Source organism: Procambarus clarkii, chromosome 35, assembly GCF_040958095.1.
Source record: "Procambarus clarkii isolate CNS0578487 chromosome 35, FALCON_Pclarkii_2.0, whole genome shotgun sequence".
NCBI lineage: Eukaryota > Metazoa > Arthropoda > Malacostraca > Decapoda > Cambaridae > Procambarus > Procambarus clarkii.
Window position 1 is genome coordinate 36,365,343 of NC_091184.1, and position 13,095 is coordinate 36,378,437.

Below are 13,095 nucleotides of genomic sequence, written 5' to 3' on the forward strand. Positions count from 1 at the left end.
ATCCGCAATATTCATCTCAGAACAATGCTTATTTCACGCAGAATCGTTAATAAACGTAAGATTTTTATACGTCTCAAGAAAGATAGAAACATAATCTTACTTTAATCTAGTTATTATTTAATCTTTAATCTACACTGGCGGGCGGCGTTCTTGCCAACTATATGGCTGTTAAGTTGAAAATTGTAACTGTTAAGAGCATTCTATTGTGGTTTTAATATTGAACAATTATACATATACGAAACAGACAAATCTGGTGTCCGAAATAGTAAAAATATTAGTGTGCGATGTGATCAATGTAAGGGGGATATTGGGTGTGCCTCGTATCCCCTACAACAACAAGAAGTTCGAGAGCGATGAGGCCGCCACCTACTAGCTTTAGGATGTCGTCGAATCTAAATCAACAATATACTACCGCAGCTACTTTCTCGGAAACGTAAGTACCTGCCGCTTTACTTCTCTGACCCTGCCTAGCCTGGCCTGGCCTGACCTGGCCTAGCCAGACCTGACCAGACCTGACCTGGCCTAGCCTTACCTAGCCTAGTCTGACCTGGCCTAGTCTGACCTGACCTGGCCTAGCCTTACCCAACACTAATCACCACACGTGACAGCCCAAAGGAATCGCAAATAAGTACACGTAACAAGTCATATGCCCGGACACTTTCACCTTGGGGACTGAGTGGTAACTATTGTATAGAAGAGCCGGCTCCCTGAGAGTGGTAAGAGGGCGTGATAAGAGGCTAACGTGTGGTCTTGAAGGAAGTCGATAAAGCAGACAATTTTCAAAAGGAAGGGCAGCATAACGAGCAGACAGGAATGGACAGACAGTCGGTTATCCCATAATGTGTAATACGCCCCGCACAGCATGGGTGGAGTGGGGGGGGGTTGTAGCAGGGCACAGTATGGTGATGGTGCGGGTGAAGCACACACCCACTGAATTCCTGCCATCAATAATTGTTTTCATAACCATTAGAACAATGGCATCCCTCCAGCCACTATCCTTCCACTGACCCCCTCCTCTGGTCCTCCACCTCAGACAATAACCCCCCACACCCCCTCTCCCTTCCAGACATCAGCATGTCAAAATCAGTACCATAATGTGTTTAAACTATTTAAACTAAGTCATTGTGTATCTCAAGGTATCTTAATTCATTTGAAAGTGTACATGTGCATTCGTTCATATACTCGCCTAATTGTGCTTGCTGGGGTTGAGCTCTGGCTCTTTAGTTCCACCTCTCATCCGTCAATCAACAGGTGTACAGGTTTCTGAGCCTATTGGGCTCTTATCATATCTACACTTGAACCTGTGTATGGAGTCAGCCTCCACCACATCACTTACTAATGCATTCCATTAGATATAATCATATATGATTACACATAATCATAATCATTCCATACACATAATCATATATGTGTACGTCAACGTATACATACATGCGTATATATACCTCATATTAAAATACTGATAAACGAATGACCATGAACAAATTAATTTATAATTGTAGCATTATATATAATTTTAATAGACTAATTACGTGTTTATACATTTGAATGGTCCAGACAGGTGGCCAGCCTTGGACATATACACTTCTGGTAGGCACAATGACCTCATGTTAGACCCTTGATAGATTATGTGAGAGAGAGAGAGAGCTGGGGCAGGGAGGTGTGTGCCCCAGGGAGATAATCCATGCCCATGCCCCGCCTCGAGGTCAGTTCTCGAGTCACACCAAGAATAACAATCGAGCAAGTTGTCCTGACCAGGATGTGGCATATTAGGGAGGGTTGAGGAATAGGAAGCCTGTCTGATAGGGCTCTTGGCAAGCAGCTCTCCCTCAGTCTACCTATCAATATGGAAGAAATGTATCTAGGCCCTCCTCCCCCCTGCCTATTCTCTCTCCTCCACCTTTCTTCCTTCATTTCCTCCCTCCTTCCCTCCCCCTCACTGGTGAGAGAGTAGGAGTGTGAGAGTGGTTAGAGAACTCGTAGTTCTCACGCTCGTGAAATTGTCTGCGACCCTGGAGGAGTAGAGCGGAGGGGGGGGTGAAAGTAGGTGACGATGGAGGAGTAGAGGGGAGCATTATATGCAGTGAACGTAGGTGTCTATGGAAGAGTACATCATAACTGAGGGTGAAAGGAGGGTGAAAGGAAGGTGACGATGGAGGAGGAGAAGGGAGGGGGTGTGAAGGTAGGTGATGATGGAGCAGTAGAGGGGAGGAGGGGGCAAAGGTAGGTGTCTATGGAAGAGTACATCATAGAGGGGGGTGAAGGTAGGTGGCGATGGAGTAGAGCAAAAGGGGTGGGGGTTGAAAGTAATCCCGAGTTTAATTTTTTAGTTAAATATAGTGACACCTCGGCTTACAAATAAATATTTATGAACTTTTCGGGTTACGAGCCTAATTTCTTCGAAAAATTTGAATCGGGTTACAAACTTTGCCTCGGGAAAGGAGTTTGTTGATATACGTATGGGCTGACCTAGCGCGTGGTGGCATGGTGATTGCGCCTCAGTTTACCAGTGTCTCCTGCCTAGTAAGTATCGCGCCTGAATTCTTTGTAAAGCATTACATTTGTTTTGGGATTTTTGGCTATTTGAACATAAAATTTGTTATGATATATCTTGCCATGAGTCCCAAGAAAGCCAGTGGTAAGGTTCAAGCCAAGAAAACACATGTGAGAATGACCATAGAGGAAAAACAAGAGAGCATTCATAAACATCAAAATGGTGCACAGGTTGTTGAACTAGCTAGGCAGTACAACAAATCTGTGTCAACAATATGCACTGTACTTGCTAAGAAAAAGGACATTATGAGCATTAAAGTGGCAAAAGGCATATCAACAATCCCGAAACAAAGAACACAAACACTTGAGGATGTTAAAAAGTTTTTATTAATTTGGATACACAACAAGGAGTTAGCAGGTGATAGCATTTCAGAGGCCATCATTTGTGAGAAACCAAGGCATTTGCATGAAGACCTTTTAAAGAAATCCCCTGGAACGAGGGGGGGGGGGAAAGATGAATCAAGTTTGAAAATGTGAAAAGTTTGTGTGACAATAGAGCCTCGTGGAAAACTTTTGCTGTGGTCATTACCTGGTGGAATGCACCCAGGATGGAGTATTAGGGCTATACATCTTTTAAATCATAAAAGTAATAAACATTTCCCATCAACCTTACAAACAATATTAACCTATTTTCATGTATTTCCCCCATGTGCCTTTTAACAAAGTTGCTAAATTGCCTTTATCATTCTGTAAAATTTCAATTACAGTACTGTATGTATAATTTTGTTAGTATAAATGGACTGAATATTCTGAAATTGCTATTAATTTTACAATTTCAGATTCAAAGGTGGTCTGGACACCCAATTTGGTCAGACAGGTGAAGAGAGCATTTAGGATAGTTCGAAGAGATGAAGATGGTCGGAATTGTGTTCGAAGAGGCAAATGCCCCCCTTTGCTCCTGACATTATGTTCAACCATTGACCCCTGCACACCTAACACAAGGTAGGTTGAAAACTCCTCCTTCATGTCATTGGTTCATTAGCCAGAAACTTAGGGCCCATGCAGGAATATCCCTAAAAAAAAAAAAAAGTGGCCCCAACAATGCATCCTCCAAGTCTGGAGGATGAGCAGGAGCATTGTTGAGAAGCAGGCCCTTTAGTGTCAAACTTTTCTCTTGCAGATATTTTTTGATGGCAGGGCAAACCACTCTACATCACAGTTTTTCTGCACGTTATATATATTTTTTAAAACTCTTGGATTTTCAGAATGATACACGAGCAAGGGTTTAATTTTCAAATCGCCACACAGCACAAGAGTTAGCCTATCCTGACACAAGTTAGCCCAAGTTAGCTTGTGTCCGGGCAGTGACGTCTCCTCTTGGGTAATGTATGTCCTCTTCGGCAATTTTTTCCAGAATAGCCATGTCTCCTCACAATTAAACACTTGTTGTGGAATATATCCATCAATACAGTATCTACAAAATCTTTAAAATCACGAACAAATCTTTCAGCCCCTACTTTGTCTGAGCTGGCACCCTCACCATGCCTCACAACACTATGAATACCACGTCTTTTTTCAAAATTTCTCAAACCATCCCATACTCACCTTAAACTCTTTCGTATCTGCAAAACTCGTTCTAGGGGTTTTCTTTATAAGATCTTGCATGAAGATTTCATTGTTGACCAAACCACACACTGGAAATTGAATAGACGACGACATTTCGATCCGTCCTGGACCATTATAAAGTCGATTGTGATGAGATGAGGGAAGCAAGAGCATTAAGTAGGCAAGAGAGAGAGGTGAGGAGATGGCAAGTATGTACGTATGTACGTATGTACATGAATAAAACATGTACATACTTATACATAACGTGTGTAAACAGTGTAATAAACACAATAACAGTATTTTGGGAGGAGGAATGTTGGCGAGTAATGTGTTGGAGGAGGGAGGGAGGACTGGCAGGGTGTGGCAGCTCACTCATGTTTTTTGGGCTCACCATACCAACATAGTGGATCGTTATGGTGAATACATACGTAGATGGGTATATACAATGTGTGTGTATAGTGTAATAACAGCAAAAACACTGTTTGATTGTAGAATATGTCGCATATATGAGGCCCATAATTTTGAGCATAGTGATGTTCTATACTTTGAATTATATAAATTCCACAAATTACACACTTTTAAATAATATTACAGCAAAAAAAAGGAAGAAATGAATGAGAAACTTCAAAATAATTGCGCAACATTTTATTCGCAGCAACTGCCGTCGCACGGGGTGGCGGGGCCGACAGACCCCCATCGCTCCAACGCTCAGCGCCCATAATTTGCTCAACTTCCCAGCTCCATCACAGCTAAAGTAAGTCACATACAATATTTTTTGTTTAGTTTCCCCGTGATCAGACTCTGCATTTTAACAATATAAGAAGAGAAAAAAAATTTGTGGAAAGAATTTATTTCTTGTGCACCAGGGTGTTATTTGGAGACAGAGCAGTTCAGTGGTTAACTACTACATTTTTTTTTCTCCCACACACGCACCCCCCTAGGAAGCAGCCTGTAACAGCTAACTCCCAGACAGCCTGTAACAGCTGACTCCCAGATACCTATTTACTGTTAGGTAACAGGGGTCATCCCCTTTTGTACAAAGAATCTGCTAAAGCTTTTAGGGCTAATCTTTGACACTCGTTTGTCTTTGTCGCCCCATATTTTTTACGTCCGAGTTGAATGCTCTAAGGCCCTTAACTAACTTTAGGTCATGTCCCATACTTCTTGGGGAGCTAATCGACACTGCTCCTCTCTTTACATTCCTCTCTCGTTCTGTCTAAACTCGATTATGGCCCTGTTTACTCGTCTGCTTCTCCTTCTACCCTTCACCATCTGGACACACTGCATCATACTGTACTGGGTTACGGCTCAGCTCTGGTACCTTTCCTTCGACACCTACCCTAAGCCTGTATGTTGAAACTGGCGTCCTGTTTCTACAGGATCGCCATGATCGCTACTGTCTTCTCCACCTTGCACGGTCCTTACAGCACCCTCACTCTTGCTTATGTCATGCCTTGACCTTTACCCATCCTGTGGTTCCTGTTCCCCTTCACCACCTATCTCTTTCTGTACGGTTGTCTCTCTTACAAAATGCTCTTTCAGTTTGCGTTAGCAATATTTCCCCTCGTGTCATTCCGTCTTTGCCCCTATGGAGGGGTCTCCGTTCCTAAATTCTGTAAGCCTTGACCCACATGACTAAAACTTTTACCCCTCCTACAGTTCTAAATCGCCTTTTCCTTGAACACTTTTCTTCACACTTGCACTCTATTTCCCTCTTCACCAATGGGTCTTAAGTCTGCAGACGGTGTAGGCTACTCTGTTGTTTTTCCTGACTGCACCTTTGTGTCTCCTGCCTCCGGAGACTAGCATCTTCATGGCAGAACTTTATGCTATTCTCTATGCTCTTCATCAACTCTTTTCTCGCTGTCAATCCTCCTCTGTGTTTGTAGTTGACACTTGCAGTGCCCTCATGGCTCTAGAATCCTTTAATCCAGTCCATCCTTTGGTAGTTGAAATTCAACATTGGCTGTTTCTTATCTCTAGTAGATTTAAGACAGTGGAATTTCGCTGGATTCCCACCCATATTGGCGAGTTCTTAAATGAGCGTGCGGACACTGCCACTAAGGAAGCTATCCGCACCTGTCCCATCTCCCGTAAAGGTATTCCTTATTATGACTTTTACCCAGTTATTCATTTCCCCATTCTTGCCCGTTGTCAGGGTTGTTGGTCTTCTGTTACTGTTAACAAACTGCGTGCTCTTAAGAGTGGTGTGTTCCCGTGGCCTTCCTCCTACCACCGTAACCGGAGGTGGGAAACGGCTCTGGCGAGGTTGTATATCGGTCATACACATTTAACTCACGGGCACTTAATGGAGCGCTGCCCTGCTTCTTATTGTCCAAACCGTTGTCTCTACATGTCCCGACTTCCAGGACTTACGTGTCTTGCTTCCCGACCATCCCTCACTGTCAATTGTCCCTCGATAAAATTCTTGGTAAATTCAATACCTTTGATATTGTTCGCCGTATGCGTTTTTGTTCTTGTATTGGCGACGTTAGTGATATTTAGCGCACTATGATTATCCCACACATTTGATGGTTTGATAATTACTGTACTGTACAGTACTTTGGTTTGGAATGTATCAAATAAAGTTGTTTCATGTATTCAAATGTGTGAGAAAATCCACTGGGGCTGTGAGATGAAGCGAACCTGTAACAAAGGCATTGCCAGTTGCATACTCTACCACCACTGATGGTAAAAGTCTTACAACTGGATATCTTGTGTGACGGGTTATGGTATCACAGCTATACTGAACAAAGATGGTATGGCTCTCCCTCACATAAATGAAAGAAATGCTGCTATTGGCCTTGCAGTGTGTAAGTTGCAGGTGGAAACAAATTAAAATTATCAAATAAATAAACAATTTACTGAAATAGTAATGAACAAAAATAACACATGACAATACTTGACTATCATGTAATGCAAAGGTGAACAAGTTAGTATGACCTTAAATGCAAAAAATAAACTATAAGCAATGAATAAAAGTATGAAGATATACTGGTGTTCTAAAGACAGCTACCATACCACCATGGCATCAGTCACACGACGTTGGCTGGAAGCGGACGACGGGTTAGAGACACGAAGGTGATCCTAGAGCACTAAGGGAGAGATTGCCTCTCCAGGGAGGCAGCGCTCTTTATATAGTCCGGCGGTGATGACTCATCCAGTGTCAACACGAGGTGGACATCTGGTCAACTAGCAAACTGCTCGTTGTGGCTGGCGGTGCCTTTGTGTTGAGCTGTACCACTGTCAGTTGAAGGCGGCTAACTGCTTGTTTGTGGGGACAAACTGCCAGTTAGCAGTGGCGCCCGGCTTGCCTCTGAGTCGTACCAGGCCGTGCCAGGCCCTGGGGGGTATGGAGAGGTGGCAGGACTGATGACTCTTCTGGGCTGGTGTAGATGTATAATACTGACAGTGCAGAGGCATTGAAGGTGAAGGGAAAAGGCAGTTCCACTGCTATGCAGGGGATTCACATGACACTTGTGAAGCCACAGAAAGTCTGGAGGCCCTACTGAAGCCAGTCCAAGTATTAAATAAAACCCCTGAAGTACGCCGGTGAAGGGTAAAGTGAAGGGTGAAGCAAGACCGAATGCCCCAACTTCAGGCACACACACAAAATCACGTTTTGGTCCCGCCTCTCAACTGTGTATTTGAAGTTGGGGCGTATGGTGTTGAACTGCTTCAGCCTTCACCCGAGTGCTTGTAGGTCTTACGTAAGACGTTGACTCAAGGAGTGGCCTCAAAACTTGCTGTGATTTATGGGGAAATCCGGTTGTAAGACTTTTACAAAGTCAATAATATACTGCGGTAGAGTATGCAGCTGCCAGTGCCTTGGGCAAGGGTTTACGTCGCCTCACAGCTCCAGTAGGATTTTCTGCTCGGTGTATATCAGGTTGTGATTTTGTGTGTGTACCGTATTGTTATGATCGCCGTCTGATAAGTCCTTTCTGGCCTCAAGAGTCATTTTTACCCACCTAGAAAGATTGCAGATGGCCAAAGCAGTTATTTAAGTTAAGAAGGGACAAGTCTTAAACAGAATTTTGCATAATATTTGACTGTAAAGGGGTAAATTGAGGTAGATTGAAAAACAAAATGGTGAACCGGGCAGGCGGTACTCACAATTAGGCGAGTACACTCGGGAACTTTTAAAGTGCAACCAAACATGCTTTAGGCTCTCACAACAAGAGGTGAGTGGTGGTGGCTCAGGTGCTCAGCCAATCAGAGCACCTAAGGAGGGAGGGCAGGAGTGAGAGGGGGGTGGTATGTGGAAGTTTGGTGACAGTTGTGTGTAGTTTGTTCATCTTCATTGTAAGTTTCAGGGCTTGGTGTGCATTTCTCTAGTAAATTTAATTAGGGAAAAATTCAGGTGTTTGATTTTATAAATCAACTTTTTAAATGTTGAGTTGTTAAAGCCTCAAAGTGCATGGAGTTGGTTTGGGAGTATGGCATCCTCATGCTGTTGCGTGCTCGCGTGAGGTAGCAAAGGTGATGTAAAGTTGTGGGGTGTGCATGCTTGGGACGTCCTCTCTCGGGATGGCTGGTGTTAGACCCGCGTGTTTGTCGGTTGTTGAAAAGCCGTCATCCTTTGCTGTTGTGGTATTGATTTTACATTGTTCATCTTGTAATTAATACTGTAGTGCGATATCTAGGGCTACCATTTGTAGGTTTAAAATGTCTAATACAAACAGTTGTCCAATGAGTTTTAATAGGAAATATCATCCACCAAGCACCATTGTACAATTATATTAATTGATAGTATATGGATTGTGCAGAACTGCTTAGAATGATCTTTAACACTTGGCTATATTGGTCATGTCAAATACCTGCACGGTGAATGCTCAAAGACCCTTTCTTTATTCAGTGTTGTCACATACCTCATGGGGGTATGGATAGGCAAACACTCATTCGGTTAAACTTGCCTTGTAGTACTTTCAGAGCTCAGTAATTTGGAATCTGGTTAGCACTTTCCAAATAAATTGACCTTTAAAGTGAATTCCTATTTAGGTTTAAAACATTATACCGAATGCGAAACTCGGATTATATAGCCGAACACCAGAAATGTTGTTATTCAATTTGGTTGCCTAAAGCACATTCAAGGACTTCACATTACATGGCATTCCAGGATTCCTCTATACCTTGCCTTATGCTGTAAACATTGCCACAACCCTGTGTTTTATTGATTTAAATGGCCACAGGGAGGCATACAACACTGCAGATTATGATGTCATTAGTTATCCACTGTGCCGACAAGTGGGCTGACTGATGTTCGTTGACACCTGTATCGTGCTTCAATTTAATCGCCAGGAGATCACCCTCTCACTAGACTCGTCTGTAGGAAGTACAGTATAGTATCTCAAATTACCTTGGATCATAAATAGCATAAGACTTGGGGGTAGGAGAGGGTTGCAGTGTTTGTCATGGCTCTCAGTTGTTCCTGGTATTAGGCAATTTAGTTCTGGAATCATTTTTGTTGGCCAATGTTAAACTTTTTCGAAAGATGTTTTTCTGAAAGTGAAGGGGGGGGGGACCTCTATGCTTGGATACAGTTATCTAAGTGAATACTTAGATTTATACAGTAGAATAACTACCTTCTTTTCCTTAGTCAAAAAGGTTGCTTGTTTATTTCTAGGGACTTGTATTTTCTTTTATTTTTAACTGCAGCAACTTTCAGTGAATGATAGATTCTTACTGAAAGGACCTTTACTTCATTGTTGTTGCTTTATGGTCATCTCATTGTGTACAGGGATTCCGCGAAGCTTTTGGGGTTAGTCTTTGACACTCGTTTGTCTTGGTCAGCCCATATCTCTTGCCTCCGAGTTGAATGCTCTAAGGCCCTTAACCTCCTTAAGGTTTTGTCCCATACTTCTTGGGGAGCGGATAGGCGCACGCTCCTCTATTTGCACTCCTCTCTCGTCCTGTCTAAACTCGATTATGGTTGCCCTGCATACTCTTCTGCTTCTTCTACTCTTCGCCGTCTTGACGCTTTGCACAATACTGGGTTACGTCTCGGCTCAGGTCTTTCTCTCTCTTCAGGACTGCCGTGATCGCTACTGTCTTCGCTATCTTGCGCGGTCCTTCCAACATCCTTCCTCTCGCCTCTGTCGTGCATTGACTTTTCCTCCTCCTGTGGTTCCTGTTCCTCTTCATTGTCTCCCACTTTGTGTCCAGTTATCTCGCTTACAGGATTCTCTTTCTGTTCATATTTCTAATGTTTCTCCTCGTATTGTTCCTTCATTACCTCCGTGGAGAGTCCCCCTTCCCAAGTTTTGTACGTCCTTGACTTGTATTACTAAAGCCTTTACCCCTCCTACAATTCTGAAAAGCCTCTTCCTTGAGCACTTTTCTTCGCACTCCCACTCTATTTCCATCTTCCCTGATGGGTCTAAGTCTGCGGATGGTGTGGGCTACTCTGTTGTTTTTCCTGACCGTACTTACATGTGTCGCCTCCCTTCGGAGGCTAGCGTCTTTACGGCAGAACTTTATGTTATTCTCTATGCTCTTTGTCTCTTGCTTTCTCATTCCTCCTCTGTGGTTGTAGTTGATTCTCGTAGTGCCCTCATGGCTCTAGGGTCCTTTAATCCTGTCCATCCGGTGGTCATTGAGATTCAACATTGGCTGTTTCTTATTTCTAGTAAATTTAAATCAGTAGAGTTTTGCTGGGTTCCCAGCCATATTGGTGTTTCAATGAGCGTGCGGATGCTGCCGCTAAGGAAGCTATCCGTTCTTGTCCCATCTCCCGTAAAGGTATTCCTTATTCCGACTTTTATCCTGTTATTCATTCTTCCCCGTTGGCAGGGTTGTTGGTCCTCTGTGGTTGGTAACAAGCTGCGTACTCTCAAACTTAGTGTGTCCCCGTGGCCTTCCTCCTACCACCGTAACCGGCGGTGGGACACTGCTTTGGCACGGCTGTGGGTTGGTCATATCCGCTTAACCCACGGTCACATAATGGAGCGTCGCCCTGCTCCTTATTGTCCGAATTGCGTTGTTCCTCTTACAGTTGTGCATATCCTTGTTGAATGTCCTGACTTCCAGGACGAGCGTGTGTCTTGCTTTCCGACCGTCCCTCGCAGTCACTTGTCCCTCGATAGAATTCTAGATGAATCGGATACTTTTGATATCGTTCGCCTTATGCGTTTTTGTTCTCGTGTTGGCATTCTTGGTGATATTTAGCGCCCTCTGATGGTGCTACACGGCCTTCCTGGTTTGGTGCCTTCTTTTGGTAATTACCTTACCTTCATTGTTGTTTCATTTTAATGTGGTAGTTGTGATATGGATTGTTCCGGCTGACGTGCAAGGTCTTGGATTTTTTTCTGTTTTAAATTAAGAAATTGCCAGTCTTGTTACCATTTGTAGAGTTAGAGATCTGCATTAAGGCCTCAATATTATATTCTTTATTTTTTTTTTTATAACATGTTATCAGCAATTTTTGGGGTTGGTAATATTTAGATTGTCAGTGATGTATATGACAAGGGTTAAGATCCCTTGTGGTATGACAGCATTTTTCCCCGTCATTTCTTTAACAAATGAAAGGGTCCTTTCTACCATGTACCTGTTTGTTGCTTCTTGGTCTTTCATTTGGTACTTTGCAACATTACCAAAGGCCATTGTTTTAATAGCCAATTACCATTTCTAAAAAAAATGAGCAGGTTCATTAGGCAGGGTTTGTTTTTAGCAAAGTTTTAAAAAAAAAAAAAAATTTCATTCCTTCAGGACCTTACAGATGTTAGGGCAAAACAGATTACTCTCAATTAGTTTTAATCTAGGTAAAATATTTCAGAATATCTGAAGAGTTTGGCAGACAAGTCATTTAAGAGCTTTGATTAAATTTAAGTTACCAAAGACTTTATGAAAACCATGTTGTATAGATGCTAGAGTGTCACTTTTCTAATGTTTTTAAATTAACTAAAGATCATTGTTAAATTTACATCATAATTTGTACAAAGCTTGTGTTGCATAGCTTTAAATTTACTTTCAAATATGAAAACTAAAAGACTAAAGTTTCTTCCACTTTAATATTTCAGACTAATTTGCAATATTTTAGTTTGTAAATTTAATAGGTAGTCCACTTTTACATCTTTTCAATGCATTTTGCATGCACCTATGTAACAAGTTACAAATAGGTGTAAATTTTAATAAGTATTTATTTTCAAAGTAAAAAATTCAGATGTTTAAACATTGCATCAATAGTAGTAAACAATTTCCAGCATAATTTCAGGATAAGGTATATAATGTAGTTTCATTAAAATTGTTTTATTAAATAAGTTTTACATATAGTATTTATAATACATCTAATATTTATTACTATTTCAGGTTGTGGGACAGATGCTCCTAGATGAACAGAAGATCCAAAAGGCCAAGACAACTCCAGAGACAATCACCTGTAAAAGAAAAATAAACATTAAACAGGGACACTACTTTTATTATCACCAATGCCTAATAAGAAGCCCCAAAAATCCTAACTTCCTATCTTTTAAGATAGGCTCAGCAAGGCCTATCCCTTACTCTGGTTTCAGTGCAGAGCTTGGTCCCTGAATGGGTGCAGTACATCCACCACTTTAGTGCCATCAACACATTGTACATATGCTTTATGAGAGCACTGTACAATGCATGCCAGGCACTAAAGTTTTAGATGCATCCACCCATTCAGCAAACAAGCCCTGTGAGAATTAACAATGTAACCATTGTTAAGGGTCCCTAAACCTATGCAAATCTAGTCCATCTATTAGATGGGCAGTAGAGCAAAGCTCTGAAAAAGCCAAGCCAGGGATATCTGCAAGACTGCCTGGTCCCCTTTTATGAAATGGGGTAGGATCAGTACAAACTGCATCACCCTGTGGGTTGTAACAGTAGGACATGGTTACACACCTATAAATGGACTAGATAAGAGAATTAAGATTAGGTCATTGATATAGCTAAAACATCAAATTCAAACTCACCCACTTTCATAGATTTCATTTTGCAGAGTAAATGAGCCTCACTCCAAGCCAGTCCATGCATCAT

General features: G+C 42.2%; 1 protein-coding gene and 1 long non-coding RNA gene across 2 annotated transcripts in view; one reads left to right on the forward strand and one right to left on the reverse strand.

Annotated features, from left to right (window-relative positions):
* Positions 1–13,095, reverse strand: part of LOC123768425 (uncharacterized) — a 46,828-nt gene that overhangs the window by 29,520 nt on the left and 4,213 nt on the right. The window lies entirely within an intron of this gene.
* Positions 110–12,504, forward strand: LOC138371452 (uncharacterized). Its single transcript, XR_011230487.1, has 4 exons — positions 110–433; positions 3,333–3,495; positions 4,754–4,852; positions 12,406–12,504. It is a non-coding gene; the product is annotated as an uncharacterized lncRNA (long non-coding RNA).